Source organism: Leopardus geoffroyi, chromosome B3 (assembly GCF_018350155.1).
Source record: "Leopardus geoffroyi isolate Oge1 chromosome B3, O.geoffroyi_Oge1_pat1.0, whole genome shotgun sequence".
NCBI classification, from domain to species: domain Eukaryota; kingdom Metazoa; phylum Chordata; class Mammalia; order Carnivora; family Felidae; genus Leopardus; species Leopardus geoffroyi.
Window position 1 is genome coordinate 39,122,766 of NC_059337.1, and position 16,062 is coordinate 39,138,827.

At 50.9% G+C, this 16,062-nt stretch overlaps 1 protein-coding gene across 11 annotated transcripts in view; it reads left to right on the plus strand.

Annotated features, from left to right (window-relative positions):
* MEGF11 (multiple EGF like domains 11) overlaps positions 1 to 16,062 on the plus strand; it is a 359,109-nt gene that overhangs the window by 20,415 nt on the left and 322,632 nt on the right. Inside the window, exon 1 of one of the 11 annotated variants that reach the window (XM_045449372.1) lies at positions 5,694 to 6,305. The exons of the other annotated variants lie outside the window; for them this stretch is intronic. The gene's annotated coding sequence lies outside the window, so the exon portion shown is untranslated. Of the gene's footprint in view, positions 1 to 5,693; positions 6,306 to 16,062 lie in introns of those variants that run through there. 11 annotated transcript variants of the gene reach the window in all.

Here is a 16,062-nt window from a genome sequence, read left to right on the forward strand (position 1 = left end):
GATGGCAGGGATTACCATGATTGGCGCAACTAATGCAAATTCACGTGGGTTATGCTTCCCTGAGTCATAAGGGGAGAGGGAGGGCACACCCGGGGAATGAAGAAGGGGGCATGGCTGCTGGGCAGGCATTTACAGCAGTGACTTTGGGGAGCTGGTTTTAGCTCAGAAAGCCTTAGTTTCCCCATCTGTAAAGAGAGTAGTCATGATGGTACTTCTCTTACAGTGCGGTGAGGATTAAATACGATCATGCATGCTAAGTGCCTAGCGAGGTGCCTGGCACATCGAATGTCCTGAGCTGGTGTAAGTAACGGCTGGGTGAACTTGAGCGCGAGGTCTACCCCGTTGGGGCGTGAGCTCTGTGTGAAGTGGAGGTGGTGTTATCTCCTCCAGGGTCACACCTGCCTCTGCTGACCGCAAAGGTGGCATATTATGGTATCCTCTGGGAGCTTTCGAGCCAGGTTAGGGTCTTCAACTTACCTGTCGTGCAGCGTTAGTGAAGCTACCGAACCATCCTGAGCCTCAGTTTCCTCATCTGTAAAATGGTGACACTGTTGCTTACCTCCTAAGGTGGTTGGGTGGTTAAGTAAATAAGGCAGGAAGTGTGGCACGTGGCTGGCATAGGGGCTCGCAGACAACTGCCTTAAGTAAACTTCCTGTCCTTCCTTTCCCATCGCGGGTGCTCATTTCATTTGGAGCAAGACCCTCACCGGAGACTGGAAGCGGGAAGGTCAGAATCCATTCCCTTGGGGGCAGTAAGGTGAAGTGGGCTTTACTGGTCAGAGTTCAGACCATTACGGGACTGGGGTACCGGTCAGGTAGCCAGGCTTGAAACCCAGTATTTTATTTTATTATATTATTTTTTATTATTTTTATATTTGTAATTTTTTAAGTGTTTATTAACTTTTTGAAAGAGAGAGAGAGAGAGAGATAGAGTATGAGTGAGGGAGGGGCAGGGAAAGGGGCAGACACAGAATCTGAAGCAGGTTCCAGGCTCTGGGCTGTCAGCACAGAGCCCGACACAGGGCTGGAACTCACGGACTATGAGATCATGACCTGAGCTGAAGCTGGACGCTTAACCAACTGAGCCACCCAGGCGCCCCTGAAACCTAGTATTTTAGAGGGGGCCAACAGGCTGGGGTGAAGGGAAGGCCGGAGCTCGGATGGCACGAGGTTACCCAGAGCTCCTGGGGACTTCATTTTTATTGTTGTATTTTTACTTTTATCTGTGTGTGTATGTATGTGTGTGTGTGTGTGTGTGTGTGTGTGTGTGTGTGTATTAAAGTGTATTTATTTATTTTAAGAGCAAGAGAGAGTGTGAGCATGAGCAGGGAAGGAGCTGAGAGGGAGGGAGAGACAATCCCAAGCAGACTCTGCCCTGTCAGCACAGAGCCTGGTGTGGGACTCGAACCCACAAACCGCGAGATCATGACCTGAGCTGAAATCAAGAGTCGGATGCTTAACCGATGAGCCCCCCAGGTGCCCCTCCCTGGGGACTTGAGATGCTAAGTCTGACAGCACAACTAATTCCAGCTCCCACGGCCATGACCAGGCTGCTGCTGCTGCACACAGGTCAAGACCTCTTAATGGCAGGTGGCCAGGACGGGGCGTGGAGGGGTGGGCACAAAGGCACATACATGGATAGTCAGTGGCTCTGGGACATTGCTGGGGTTGCTAGAGACGGTCTCTACAGTCTAGGGGTCTTGGTGCTTCTGGGCAGGCTGCCCCCGGGCCATTCTTGCCTCTCAAGACCTGTCCCTCGGGGAGTTCCAGCTCTGCAGGCTCCTGACCGGGGACCGCCTGTCGGGGGGTGGGGGCAGCTTAGTGTAGTGGTTCTGAGCAGGGTCTCTAGACTCGCCCTGCCTGGGTTCAAAGCTCGGTATCACTCCTCATTTAGGTGGTATGGGCCAAATCCCTTCCCCTCTGGGTGCCTCAGTTTGCCCGTCTGCAAAATGGGATGTAAAACAGGCCCTACCTCTTAGCGTTGCTGTGGAGTTTGTATGTGGGTGATTATCCAGCCCAGGGCCTGGCATACAGTAAGTGCTCAATGAGAAGTAGTTGCTATTTGAGGATAATAAACAGATGCATCTCCAGCTTTCACAAAGCAGGTCCTATTTTCTCTTACTTGCTCTTCTCTGGCCCAAAGCCTCACTACCGGGCAGGAGAAGGGTGGAGAGGAAGATGGAAAAAAACCTGTGCTTCATTAGTGATTAAGCATCAGTATAGACGCCCAAAGGGCCTGTGAAACTGCCAAAGAAGCACTAAAGGGTCCAGGGGTAGAGGACTGGCAAGGGAGGGAGAGAGAGAGAGCTTGAATCAGCAGCCCAGTTCATGGCTCGGGAGAGGGTTGGAGCATCTGTTCAGGCCCAGGGGCAGCCGGTGCAGGAAACACAAGCCCTCTCGCTCCTCCAAAGTGAAGTTTCACGGGGCTCTGACATAATTTGGGAGCCTGGAGGGCCAGGACTGGGCAAGGCCTCGTATGTGTCTCTTGTCATTGGTGACCACTCATGTTCTGACCCAGTCATTGTCTGGCGGCCTTATAACCCCCATAGTTGTCCCCAGCTCCCTTGGCAGATTATGTTTGATCTCCTTCTGTCACCCAGCACCTTACATATATCGGGCAGGGCTCATCTGCAGCACATCCTTTCACGTGGGTTACACTTGGCCAGGGTTCTGATCTCTGGAAAGCCCTGCTCTGGGGGCCAGAGGGGGGTTGGGGTGCATAATAGGGCTCCTCTGTACCTGTGGGTCTAATGCTCCTTGATGTTTCCCAAGCAGTGTTCTAGGGAATACTAGTTCTACAGAATGCCCTATAAAGGCTCTGACAAGTCCTGCAGGAAATGGACTCGCATGCTTTGTTTAACCCTTTGTTAAACTTATTTAACCATCTTTTCTTAGTCTCTGTAGAACTGTTAACATTCTGAGGAAACAGTGTTTGTTGGACCCACTTTGGGCAACAGTGAGATAGGAAAGAGAGCACTCGACAGGAGGTGGAGATGCTACTTCTCTAACCTTGAACATGTGGATCCACACAAACTGAGTGACTGAGCTTCAGTTTCTTTAGATTAAAAAACAAACCTGGTGTTGATAATGCCTCTTACTTTGCTGACATACTAGAGTGTTTTTTCAAAAAACTGTTTTTTCTAAAAAAATTTTTCTTAACGTTTATTTATTTTTGAGAGAGAGAGAGAGAGAGAGAGAGAGAGGAGAGAGACAGAGTGTGAGTGGGGGAGGGGCAGAGATACAAGGAGACACAGAATCCGAAGCAGGCTCCAGGCTCTGAGCTGTCAACACAGAGCCTGACGTGGGGCTCGAACCCACAAGCCGTGAGATCATGACCTGAGCCGAAGTTGGATGCTTAATGGGCTGAGCCACCCAGGGGCCCCTAAAAAACTGTAACAGAAAATTTCAAACAGATCCCCAAGTAGAGAGAGCAGCATAGTGTGCCCCCATGTCCATATTATCCTGCTTCACTGGTGATTTGCATTTCACCTGTCTTGTTTCATCTACTCCCCCCCCCCCGCCAACTTTTTATAAGGAGGATTTTGAAGATGATATGAAATTAAGTCTGTGAAAGTGCTTTGCACACTTCAAAGTGCTATACAAATGTAAGACATCTATCATTACTATTGTTAGGTTTATTATTTCTTCTTCCTAAAGTTCAAAGCGCGGCATAAATGTAAGGCATCTGTCATTAGTATTATAATTTCTTATTACTATCCAGTCTCGTCACCAAAAATGCCCAATCGTGTGGATATTAATGGAACTCCATTGGTAAGAAGCTAGACCAAGCCCTGGGGGGGGGGGCGGGCAGCGGGAAGTTTTTATTTTTTTTTGCGGTAAGTGCACATAACATAAAATTTACCATCTTGGGGTGCCTGGGTGGCTCAGTCGGTTAAGCGTCCAACTTCAGCTCAGGTCATGATCTCACGACTCATGGGTTCGAGCCCCACGTCGGGCTCTGTGCTGACAGCTCAGAGCCTGGAGCCCGTTTCAGATTCTGTGTCTCCCTTTCTCTCTACCCCTCCTCCGCTCATGCTGTGTCTCTCTCTGTCTCAAATAAACATTAAAATAATAAAAAAAAAAAAGAAAAAAAAGAAAGCTGAGGAAGGTCTCGCTGGAGGCTCTTCCTTACTGGAGAGGTTTTCTTCTAAGCAAATTTGGGAGCTTGGCTGGTCCTGGAGGCAGCCGGAGGGATAAGACGCCCTTTCTGAGATACAGCCACCTGAGCACCCAGTGACTGGATGGCCCTGAAGGAGGACAGACGCTGGGCCTTTGTGAGGACACCAATTTCCCCCTCTCCCAGGAGCTGCCGTCAGCTCCCTCGCCAGGATGGGGAGTATGGACCACTGCCACTTCCGCACGAACTTAGTGCGACCTCAAGACAAACAGAGCTTGGTAACTAACTAGTGGACAAATGAACCCACAAACCCCAAATGACCCGAAACTGTTAGAGGCCAGCTCATTGTCCCCGACCTGGGGCCGTGGACCTCACTGTCACCTGCTGCCTGCCTCTCCCTGTGGCCTGGGCTCTGCCAGGGGCCCTCTTCCCCAGAGGATCTTGTCGGCCCTCTTCCTTCCCCAGGGCAGAGACTCAGAGATTGGGAGTGTGGAAGAAAAATCTGCAAGAACATTATATGAGGTTGCTAAACCCTGATCCCTCAGCTGGCTGCGGTAGGAGATGGTTCAGTCTGTGGGGGGCGGCTGGCCTGATCACGGGGAGCGGTCCCCGCTTTGGTGTGGGGAGCTCGTATTTCTGGGGGCAGGCCTGCCTGGCCTGGTTCCCTGTCCTGTTGGGTCTGGCTCCTCTCTAGTGTGTATCTGTATGTGGGTGTCAGTGGGTGGGCTCTCCCACCACCGGGCTGCCCCTTTCTCTGGAGCTCCATAGTCTCCCCCAAGTAGCTCTAAAAGGATACCTAGGATAGCAGGAGGAGCGGGTCTATCTGTCTGTGAGGGCTCCTGTGGGGACAGCCTTGCAATGAGCCCGAGGGACGGGCAGCGTCTCTTTATTGACTTCTATTACTTGAACACCCTCTGCGTACAGCATCTTCTCAAGAGCCTTCCTGCTGTGATACGATTTCAAAGGCTCCTTCGTCCCAGATTATCTTCCTCACTAGCCTGCCTTGGATTTTGAGATCTTATGCAGCTTCCCAGCCTCAGAGGATGTCATAGCTTGAAGGACCTTTCTGGCCCCTCAGTGGCCAGAGAGCAAACCGAGGCCCAGAGATAGGAAGTGACTGACCCCAAGGTCTCAGGGTGATCTGGGGCTAGAGCAGGAACAGGAACTTGTACGAGCCCCTGGGCTTGGGGTCTTGTGGCCTCCACCGCACCTCCCCTGGCAGGCGTTTTGGGGACAGAGTCTGACAGGGAGGAAGGGGCAATCCCGGAGGTTGGGTGGCTGGTCCACGTGGTCTTAAGAGAGGGGGATCTGGAGCATAAAAGGATTTGCTGTCTAACTGGGCCAGGGTTAGCTCTTCCCTGGGGGCTTTAGGGGATGGGGATGGGGATAAAGAAATAGAAAAGCCGTTTCCGAGCATATCCCGGACAGTAGGACACAGACCACGTCCGTGGGATGAACTGGGAAGGAGGACGCCATGGGGCCAGGCTGGGAGAAGCAGGTCCCAGGTGAGCGGTCGGCATGGAGCAGTGGCAGGTGTTCCGCAGAGGTGGAAGGCCTGAGTCCGGTTTTGCCACGCGGAGAAGTGATCTTGGGCATAAATCATCTTCTGTTTCCATTTGTACAGAGAGAAGACAGTAACACCTCACAGGATTGCTGTAGGATTTATTGATATTAATATCCAATATTAATAATACCGAGGATAAAAGCTATCACTTACTGAGGCTTACTATGTGGCAGGCGCTGGGCCCAGCAATTTCCATGCATTATCTCCTTGAATCTTCACGGCAACTCCACGAGGAAACTGAGGCTCGCGATGCCTTGGCGGGTTAGTGGTACAGCAGGGCTCGATGAGACAGTGCAGGAAGACATTCTCTATAAGCCGCGAACCCCTGGCATGTTTTCTGACGACCTAAGAAAATGTTGCCTCCCCACCGCTGTCCATGTTTATTCCCCGCGGGCTGCGGACGTCCTTGGAACCTTCTTCCAGCATGGCGGTTTTCAGAGCTCTCTCTGGACCCGGGGGTTTTCCACTATTCGTGCCACCGCCCTGGGAATCCTGCCCAGGTACTAATTTTCTGAAGGAGGACAAGAGCCTGGCAAGTGGGAGAACAATCTTGTGACTGACCCGTTGGCTCCCTGGGCTGTCAGCAGAGCCCGGAGCCCTGGAGGGCCGAGGGGCTGCCTCCGGGTGTGTGTGTGAGTGCGCGTGTGTGCGAGTGTGAACGTGTAAGTGTGTGTGTGAGCAGTGCTGTGCATGTGTGAGTGTGAGTATATGCCCGCGTGTTTATGTAAGCGTGAGGCTGGGCGTCAGTGTGATGTGCGCATACCAGATGTGACCGGACGGGTCAAGCCCACTGGGCCTCTGCTTCCAAAGAGCAGTCATTAAGGAAGCATTTTAATGATCCAAACCTGGGGTGGGGGGTGGGGGGCTGGCGCCTGGGTGGCTCAGTCGGCTAAGCGTCCGACGTCGGCTCAGGTCATGATCTTGCGGCTTGTGGGTTCGAGCCCCGCGTCGGGCTCTGTGCTGACAGCTCGGAGCCTGGAGCCTGCTTCGGATGCTGTGTCTCCCTCTCTCTCTGCTCCTCCCCCACTCCTGCTCTGTCTGTCTGTCTGTCTCTCAAAAATAAGCATTACACAAAGTAATGATTACCCAAACCTAGTGGGGAGCCTGGTGGCAGGGAGGGCGATGTCACCCATCGAGCGCTCATCTCTCAGCTCCTCGTTGGGGCTTATCCAAGCCATGTTGCCTCCTGAACAGGCGCCTCGGCCACCACTTTCCTGGGGAGAGAGCTGGTTTTTATCGCCACTCTTAAGCAGAATGGGAGTATGTTCATTGGGCCAGGGCCCTGCAGAGGCCTCTCCTTTGGGCAGGGCTGCTCCCCTCTTCCCTGTGACAGGAAATGGCTCCTGCGGGCTGGGCCTTCGAGCTGCTCCCTAACGGGCGCTTGGGAGAGGCTGGGCCATGAGCAAGTGTGAATCCATGCCAGGCCACTCACTGCGACTGGGGGAGCAGATGGCAGGGCCGGGGCCTTCTGGCCGGCTGCTCCGCCGTCCGGGGCCTCTCCCTGCTGCACACCTGCCTCCCTGTCCCAGGGTCCCCAGGACAGTCAGAGCACGCTGCCATGTTCTTCCTGGTGGCCACGTCCTCTGGCACTCGAGGGAGCAAAGACCCTTTTCCGTGGGGAGCAGAGGGGCTGACATGTTCTGGCTAAAGGGAGAGAGGGCTGGGGAAAAATCACATAATTCCAGGAGAAATGGGTGTTGGGAGCTGTTGACTGAACTTTGTTAAGACCTGCCCATCGCTCACCCCATTCGTGAGAGTCACTCCCCGCTCTCGGGAAATAGTCTCGCCGATCCTTGTATAGAACTTGCACGATGTCAGGCACTTCATATGTATTCATTCGTTGAATCTACCCAACAGCCTGAAGAGGTAGATAACGTTGGCGTCCCTTCATTTTACAGGTGACGAAACCGAGGCTCAGAGAGGTGAGGTAACTTGTCCAAGGTCACCCAGCTGGTAACAGGCAGAGCTGGGATTTGATACTAAGAGGTCTTGTTCTAGAGACTGCTTTTAACTGCTGTGTATACTACGTCCCTAGGTAAAAGTGGTCCTGTTGTTGATTAAATTTCCTCCATGCTGACTGATTCAAGGAAAGAGGTCGTGGTCAGTGTTTTGTGGGCCAAGCAGGGAGCTGACATCTTGAGGGAGGTTGCGATAGTGGCAGGAAGGTGCTCCATGGTAAGCGAGCCTCAGTAGAGGGCTGCCCCGGGGCTCAGGCTACTGGGGTCAGCCCTTCTTATGCTGCTCCCTTCCCCACATAGTAAGTGCCCAGCAAGTGATTTTTAAAATGAAAATAATTTTGATGATGGCTTTATTGAAATATATTACACATGCCATACAATTCACTATTTAAGCGTACAATTCAGTGGTTTTTAGTATATTATTATAATCCAATGGGATTTAGTATATTCACAGGGCTGTGCCACCATCACCACGATCATCCCAGAAAGGAACGCCTTACCCTTGCATAGTCACCCTTATTCTGTCTCCGCCAGCCCCTGGTGACCACGAATCTACCTTCTGTCTCTATGGATTTGCCTGTTCTGGACATTTCACATGCATGGGTTCATATCATATATGGGTTTTTTTTTTTTGTGACTGGTTTCTTTCATTTAGCACAACATTTTCAAGGTCGTGGCATGAACTAGTCCTTCGTTCCTTTATATTGCTGGGTAATACTCCAGTGTATGGGTTTTTAAAAATCCGTTCATCAAGATGATGGATGCTGGGACTACTTCGGCTTTTTGACTCCAGGAATAATACAGCCTTGAAGTTTTTGCGCAAGTTTTTGCATGGAAATGTATTTTTATTTACGTTGAGTGTGTACGTAGGAGTAGAACTGCCGGGTCATACGGTAACTCTGTGGTTAACGTTGGAGGAACTGCCAGACTGTTTTCCAAAGCGGCTGCACCGTTTTCCATCGCTATCAGCCGTGTATGCAGGCTCTAATTTCTCCACATCCTCAGCAACGCTTGTTTTTTTCTGTTTTTTTCAGCAGCAGCAGCCATCTTGATGGCTCAAGGTGGTATCTCATTGTGGTTTTGATTTATGTTTCCCCGATGATTAGCGATGCTGGGCCTCTTTTCATGTGCCTTTTAGCCATTTGTTTATCGTCCCTGGAGAAGTCTGTTCAGATCCTTTGCCCATTTTTAATTGGGTTCCAACAAGAAGAGCAAAGGACCGAGTGGGTGAGCCGGCCTACCAGGTGTCAGACACTGGGGAAAAGGATGAAGAGGACCAGTCCTTGCCCTCAGAGAGCTCATGGCCCAGAGCCGGGGACAAACACACCTGAGGAATCGGACAGATGCATGTGCTTGAGCAGCAGTAGGCGCAAGAGGCTGGGTCAAGTAAGGAAGGCTTCCTGGAGGTGGATGCGTTTGAGCTGGATCTTTATGGGAGATGGGGAAGCGTAGGGCTGAGGAAAGGCCATTCAGGGGGATAACTTGCTCTGGGGTGGGAAGGTACCGGAAGAGCTGGGGAGCCACCAGGAACTAAAGGGCAGGGGGAATGCAAGGCAGGGCGGCATCTGGAGGCTGTTTTAAAAAATATGTATAAATACACACTTTTAAATCTATTTGTTTTGAGGTGGGGAGGGGCAGAGAGAGAGGGAGAGAGAGAATCCCAAGAGAGTCCCAGGACAGAGCCTGACACGGGGCGCGAACTCACGAGCCGTGAGATCATGACCTGAGCCGAAATCAAGAGTCAGACCCTTAACGGCTCACTCTTGGATCCAAGGAGAAAGTACCAGGAGAGGTGCCTGCATATGGAGTGACGGCAGCCCCACCTGGGTTTAAATTTGCCATCCAGACTCTGCTTGTCCTCGAGCCCTCCTAACAGAACTGCTGAAGCTGCTGCTGTGGTACCGGGTGGGTCCTTTTATGTTGCAGTAATTATCCTGTCACCCACCAAAAATAATTTCATCCCGGGAAGAAGGAAGGTTCGGGGGTATTGAAAACTGCTGCCGTGTAAGTGCGAGTGGCCTAATTGGGATTCATAAATCCACTTTTTAACAAGCACAATTACGAATACTTACTGCAGGCCAGCTTGAGGAAGTCGGGAAAGCGCTGTTAGCTGGTGCATCTTTTATGTGGCTTTATTTAATGGGATGGAACACTTAGTTTGATCCTGGTGTCTCAATTAGTCACGGGGGGAGGCAGTCTCAACTTCAAGGTGGGATTTTACCCTCAAGTTTAATCCTGCGTAGTTTATTAGGCAATGTTACAGTGGGAAGAGAGGTCTTCTAGATTGTTCTTTGGGGGAAAGTGCCAACTCCCCCCAGGTTTGGGAAAAGATAGGAGAGATCCCCCCAAATTGGACTGGTAGTCTGATAGTATGGACAAATACTCAAATAAAGAGGGTTCTATCTCCTCCCCGCTTTTTTTTGTTTTATAATCTCTCAGCCATGCCAACTGCTGTGAGGAGGGTGGTGGCCTGACCAGGAAGGTTGAACTCAGGCTCGGGATGGCTGTGAAATCATGTGAGATCCAGAGGCGTCAAGGGGAATATGGTGGACACAGCCATGGTCCATGGAAGGAGAGGCTAGAATGGGTTAGAATGATCTGGGGAGCTTTCAAGGGAGAAGCAGGGTTGAGGTGGGGCTGAGGATGGGCAGGATTTAGGAATGTGGAAGGGAAGAGAGAGCGCTGGAACTGCCGTGGGCCCCCGACCCAGGCAGCCTTTTCCCCAGGAGGATGGCAGGCACGGCCATCAGCAGTGACGGAGCTCGGCTGTGCTGGGACCCATGCAGAGACGGCTGGACACGAGCTGGGAGGCCTGGGGGCTAGTCTTGCCCCTGCCTCCGTCTCACTGTGGGACTCGAGGCAGGTGTCTTCCCCTCTGTGGATCCCAGTGTCCTCTTGACTGCTCTCTAAGGATCCTTCCAGGCTTGACACTGCACAATAGGGACAAGGGATGTTGGTGTTACTGCCTAAAGTAGGCAAAGGGTGCTCTTGGAAATTCCCAGGATAGAAACACATGACACAGTATGAAAAGATTGAGCCTTTTGGGGATGTAAGGGGGAGCATTTGAAGATCTTCACAATGTGGGGCCAGAGCACTCATGGGTCTGGTCTGGTCTTCAAGAGACCCCCATAGATTTCCAATTGCTTCTTGTTAAAATGAATAAAGGATGGATGGAGGGGTGGATGGATGGATGGATGGATGGGAGGAAGGATGAGAGCATGATGGGCTTTGTGCCTGGTGTGAAGGAAGGATCCCTGGTTTAGAGTCAGGAAGGCTTGGGTCTGATCCCCATTCTGCCATTATTGGCCGTGTGTCATTGGATATGTTGCTTACCTTTCTGAACTGAGGAAGAGGAGGTTATTTTCATATGAAAAAATGGAGATTTAATGCTACCTATGTCATAATCTTGTTGTAAGCATTAAATGAAAGGAGATGAAGTGCTTGGCACACAGTAGGTTGGTTTTCCCTTTCTCCTTCTTACTCCTCACCCACCTCCCTGATTGGAAAGTTGGAGTTTTACCTGCTCTGCCTCCAGCTAGGGTCTTGTTGGGGTGCTAGAGAGATATATAACATGTGCAAAAGGCACTTTGTAAAATGTACTTTGCAATCATAAGGGTTGCAAGGCCATTTGGAATAGTACCTGGGCTAATGATGGGGGGGAAGACAGGGAGGGACAGTAAATGGGTCTCAGAGCAGGGGAGAGTTTGTGCTGTTCCCTATCAACACGGAGGGCTTAATGGCGGGGGAACTTTGCAGACTTGGTTGGGGCTCCCAGAGGGGGTGTTTGTTTTCAAGGAGGGCTGAGTTTCCGGGGCAGCCCAGCCCGTATGTGGGCCCAGGTAGGGAGATCTGGAAGAACTGTATTCTAGAGGCACTTGGGTTCCCAGGAGAACACCGTTTGACCTTGAAGGGTCATTTGACCTCGAATCAAATGCAGTGGCGGGTCCAGAAAACAGATGGGAGGAGTTGCACTGGTTGGGATAAGATCAGAACTAAGGTTTACTCAGCACCATCCATGTTCTAGTGATGGCTTCAGTTGCTTTTACACACATCATCTCCATGGAATATAAAGGCAGCGTGCCATTATTCCGGTATGAGAATGTGCACACGAGGAGGCTGAGGCTCAGAGAAGTGAAGTAACTTGCCCAAAGCAGCAGAGTGAGTAAATGACAGGCCTGAATTGCAACCCGGGTTTGTCTGCCTCCAGAACTTGTGGAAGTCAACTTCAAAGAGTAACATCTTTTTTATTTTAATTTTTTTATACTTGTAAAACATAACGGAATCTCCCCAACGCTCCTTTCTAAAAAACCTTTTATTTTGAAATAATTGTCGGCAAAAATAGTAAAGAGTGCTCGGGTACCCTTCCCCTGGCTTCCCCCCGCCCCCATGCTAAATAGCATCTCAGGTAAACATAGCATAAATACAAAAACTGGGAATTGATGTTGACACCATACTGTTAACTAAACTATAGATCGTGTTTGGGATTTCACCAGTGTTTCCATGAACTCGCTTTGTGTGTGTATCTCTGTGAATTTTATCATATGTTCAGATTCGTGGAACCCCTACTGCAATCAGGGTACAGAGCTGTTCAGTCACTACCCCCCCCCCCCCCAAAAAAAAACTCCCTTGTGCTACCCCTTTATAGTCCAGCCTTCTTTCCCCACTCCCCTGGTGACCACTGATCTGGTTTCCATCACTCTAATTTTGTCATTTTGAGAATGTCATATAAATGGAATCACAGAGTATGTAACCTTTTGAGGTTGGCTTTTTTCATTCTGCCTAATTCTCCGGAGGTTTGTCCAGGTTGTTGCATATCAATGTGTTCCTTTTTATTACTGAGTAGTTTCCCGTGGTGTATTAGCCTCCGAGGGCTGCTGTAACGAAGTACCCCAAGCCGGCTGGTTTAAAACAACAGAAATTTATTCTCTTGAGGTTCTTGAGGCCAGAAGTCTGAAATCAACATCTCAGCAGGGTGGTGCTTCCTTGAAAGGCTCTGGGGAGGAATCTTCCCTTGCTTCTTCCTAGCCAGCGACCGTGGCTGTTCCTGGCTTGCAGGGGCATTGCTCTAATCTCTGCCTCTGTTGCCACGTGACCTTCTCATAAGGACACCAGTCACTGGATTGAGGGCTCACCTTAATCCACTATGGCCTCATCTTAGCTCGTTGTATCTGCAAAGACCCTGTTTCCAATTAAGGTCATATTTGGAGGTTCTGTGTGGACGTGAATTTCGGGGGACACTATTCAGCCTAGCCTGGGCGTACTGTGTGTGTATAACCATTTGCCCACGGAGGATATTCTGGTTGTCTCCAGGTTTTGGCTGTTACAAATAAAGCTACTATAAACATTCTAGTGTAGGTTTTTGTGTGAACATAAGTTTTTATTTCTCTGGGATAAGTGCCCGAGAGTGCAATTGCTGGGTCATATGGTAATTGCATGTTTAGTTTAAGGAAAAAAAAAAAAATGCTGCCAAACTATTTTCCAGAGTAGCTGTATCATTTTAAATTCCTGCGGTAATACAGGAGTGACCCAGTATCTCCACATCCTTGCCAAAATTGGGTGTTATCGTTAATTTTTATTTTAGCTCTTCTGAATGACATTACACTGTGGTTTTAACTTTCATTCCCCTAATGCCTAATGTACTTCTTTGCCATCTGTATATCCTCTTTGGTGAAGCATTTCAAGTTCAAGTATGTACCTATTTTTAACTTTTTTTTTTTTTGCCAGTGGATATCATATTGTTCTGAAACTCTGTGTTGAAGAGGCTGTCCTTTCTGTGCCGATACTTGTGGGCTTCCTTGTGGTGGAATAAACAGGCACTTAAGACTGATTTTGCTGCTAAGGAAGCCGCAACCGAGGGAGGATTAAGGACTGGTTTGAAGTTTCGCGGTGTGTTCTCAACAGAGAGGGAGCTGACGTCCAGGTTTCCATGGTCCACGGACGCCCCATTTTAAAGATGAGAAAACTGAGGCAAGTTAGTGGCCAAACAGGCCCTGGCTTCCCACCAGGGGCCCATCTTTTATAAAGCAAGCAGATGGGCAAGCCAACAGGATAAAAAACAAGGGGTTCCATGCTTTAGAGCTAGAACCCGTGTTCCCTGTCGATACCCCAGCCCCGGTTGAGTCTCAGCCAGCAGAGAAGGGTGATTGGCTGTCAGCAGGGATCTGCGAAGTTGGTCCTAAATGGGAAAGGCAGGTTCAGGTGCAGATTCCGGGGATTCCCTCCCTGTTGGCTCTGAGAGCATCCTGATTCTTGCTGAGGAGCCCCGACTACGATCTGACAGGCTGGCAGCGTTTGGGAACGACTGCTGTGGCCCCGAGAGCAGGCTTTTAGCTTAATTGAACCAAGTGTCTTAAAATGGCAACTCATCAGTCAGCTTTCATTTTGTTCCTGTCGTTTAATTGTGTTCTCCTCTAGGGATTAGCCAAATCAATGTAAATGCTGGGTGATTCTGGGTTTTTTTCCCTCCATTTAAAAATTGGGGGGACACATAGACAGGTAATTGTCCACTGTAATAACCCAGCTGAGACCGATGAAAGTACCTTTCCTTAGTTGAGCGAGGCTCTCGATAAACCTTGTAAAACGGCAGCACTCGTACCCCGTTCTGAGAAGGATGCCGGTTAGATGACCCAAGAGATGCTGAGCACTCACGGAGCGTGTTTTGGGAGTGAGGGCCCACAAAATGACAGAGTGGAAACTGGGGCCAGTGGGGACCGGGAAATGGTCTTTCTCAATCACTCATCTAAGGCCTTGCCTTTCTGGAGCGTTCCTGGGGAAGCGTGGAGTCAGGAGGCCTGAGTTCTAGGGGCACCTCTGCCAGGACTGGCCGCATACACAGGGGCAAGCCTCTTCCCCTCTCTGGGTCCCCTTGGCCCTGCCATGACGGACGAGGCTAGACAAGGGATCTCATGTCACCTCAACTTCTGTGGCACGTGCCCTGGCATCAACACCTGTGGAGAGAGAGGGCGGCGAAGTGGGGTGGAGTGTGGAGCTGGATGGCGATGGGGTCACCCTGGAGCCTCCCCTCCGCGGGGAGGGGTGGCCCACAGAGCCGTCTCACCACGAGGCAAGGGCCCGAGCCTTGGGAGCCACCCTCCCTTTGGCCAACTAACCAGTCATCGGATGCAGCTGCCCCTAGAGTTGGGGTGTGACCTTGACCCAAGTGGCTTTCTCTGGCCAAGGGTAATTCCCAGAGAGACTTGGAAATGAATGGCTCAGTCCTAAAGGGGGGATCTGGGTGGGCCACCATAGCCTTCAACACATCCTCCCTCCGGCCTCCCTCTCCAGGTGCCCTGGCCTGAGAGACATTGGTCTTTGGGGTGGAAAACCTCAATTTCCGCACTCCTGACGGTCGGCTGCCTCTGGCCTGGACCAGGGTCTGAGCGAAATAGAGTTCTAGGTACCTGTCCACTGCTTCCCCTCGTGGCTCATGTGGGACCTGGGCTGTGCCAGTGGAGAGGACAAGGTGGGGGTGAGTTGGCTCAGCAGGGCCCGGGAAGATGGCAGCATCTTATCTGGTCTTCCGTAAACGTTGCTGAACACCGGCAAGGTGCCAGGCACTGGGCACCATGTTAGTGTGGCACACGCGAGGGTCTGAGTGTGACCCGGCTTTGCCGTGCCTCGGTGTCTCCTTCTTGGCGTGATGGGGTGTATTTTAGAGCCAAAACCATCCTCTTGGATATGGATCCCCTTACACGGGGCGGTGGGTAATTTTTAAGGGGAATCTAGAGTCCTTCCCCAAACACCCCAGCAGGCCAATGGCCGCCACTGAGCTATCACTCTTGCCTTAGCATCAGTGGAAGTTCCAATTTACAGACCGTGGTTTTGGAGAGACTTGGTGACAGAAGCCATCCATCTCTGCATTTCAAATTTATTTTATTTTATTTTTCCAGCCCGGGTGCCTGTTCTGCTGTGAACTCTATCTGTCTAATCAGCTTGCAGGCAGTTGAAGGAGAGTGGGCGTCCCCTTGATCTGGGGGGTTTATGTGCATAATTCCCTTTAATTCATCTCAGACAGGGCTTTGAGAGCCAGGTTTGAGAGTGGTTTTCAAAGTCTTTTGCTGGAGTTCAAAGATGCATCTCTCCAGCTGGGCCAGTAAATTATCAGAGCAATTCGCCATGAGTTTCCAATGTGGAGCAAATTCCTAGGACTTCTCGGGGGCGGTAGCCCTCCACTATTTTTCCCTTCCCTGGCACAGGTGGGGACCGTGGTTTAGTCTGTCTGGACGGCGCTCTTCCCCACGCTGCCTGGACCCCATGCACCCCAACCCACCAGCCTCTGCTGGCCCCTGATCCCATAGACCCTCCTGCTCCCTGTTACAATCTTATTTTGAATCTGTGCTGTTGCCCCATTTTTTGGGGCGGATCCCAGGTCAATTGTGCACTCCGGTGCCGACGAAACCTTTATTCTGAGTGTACGTCTTCAC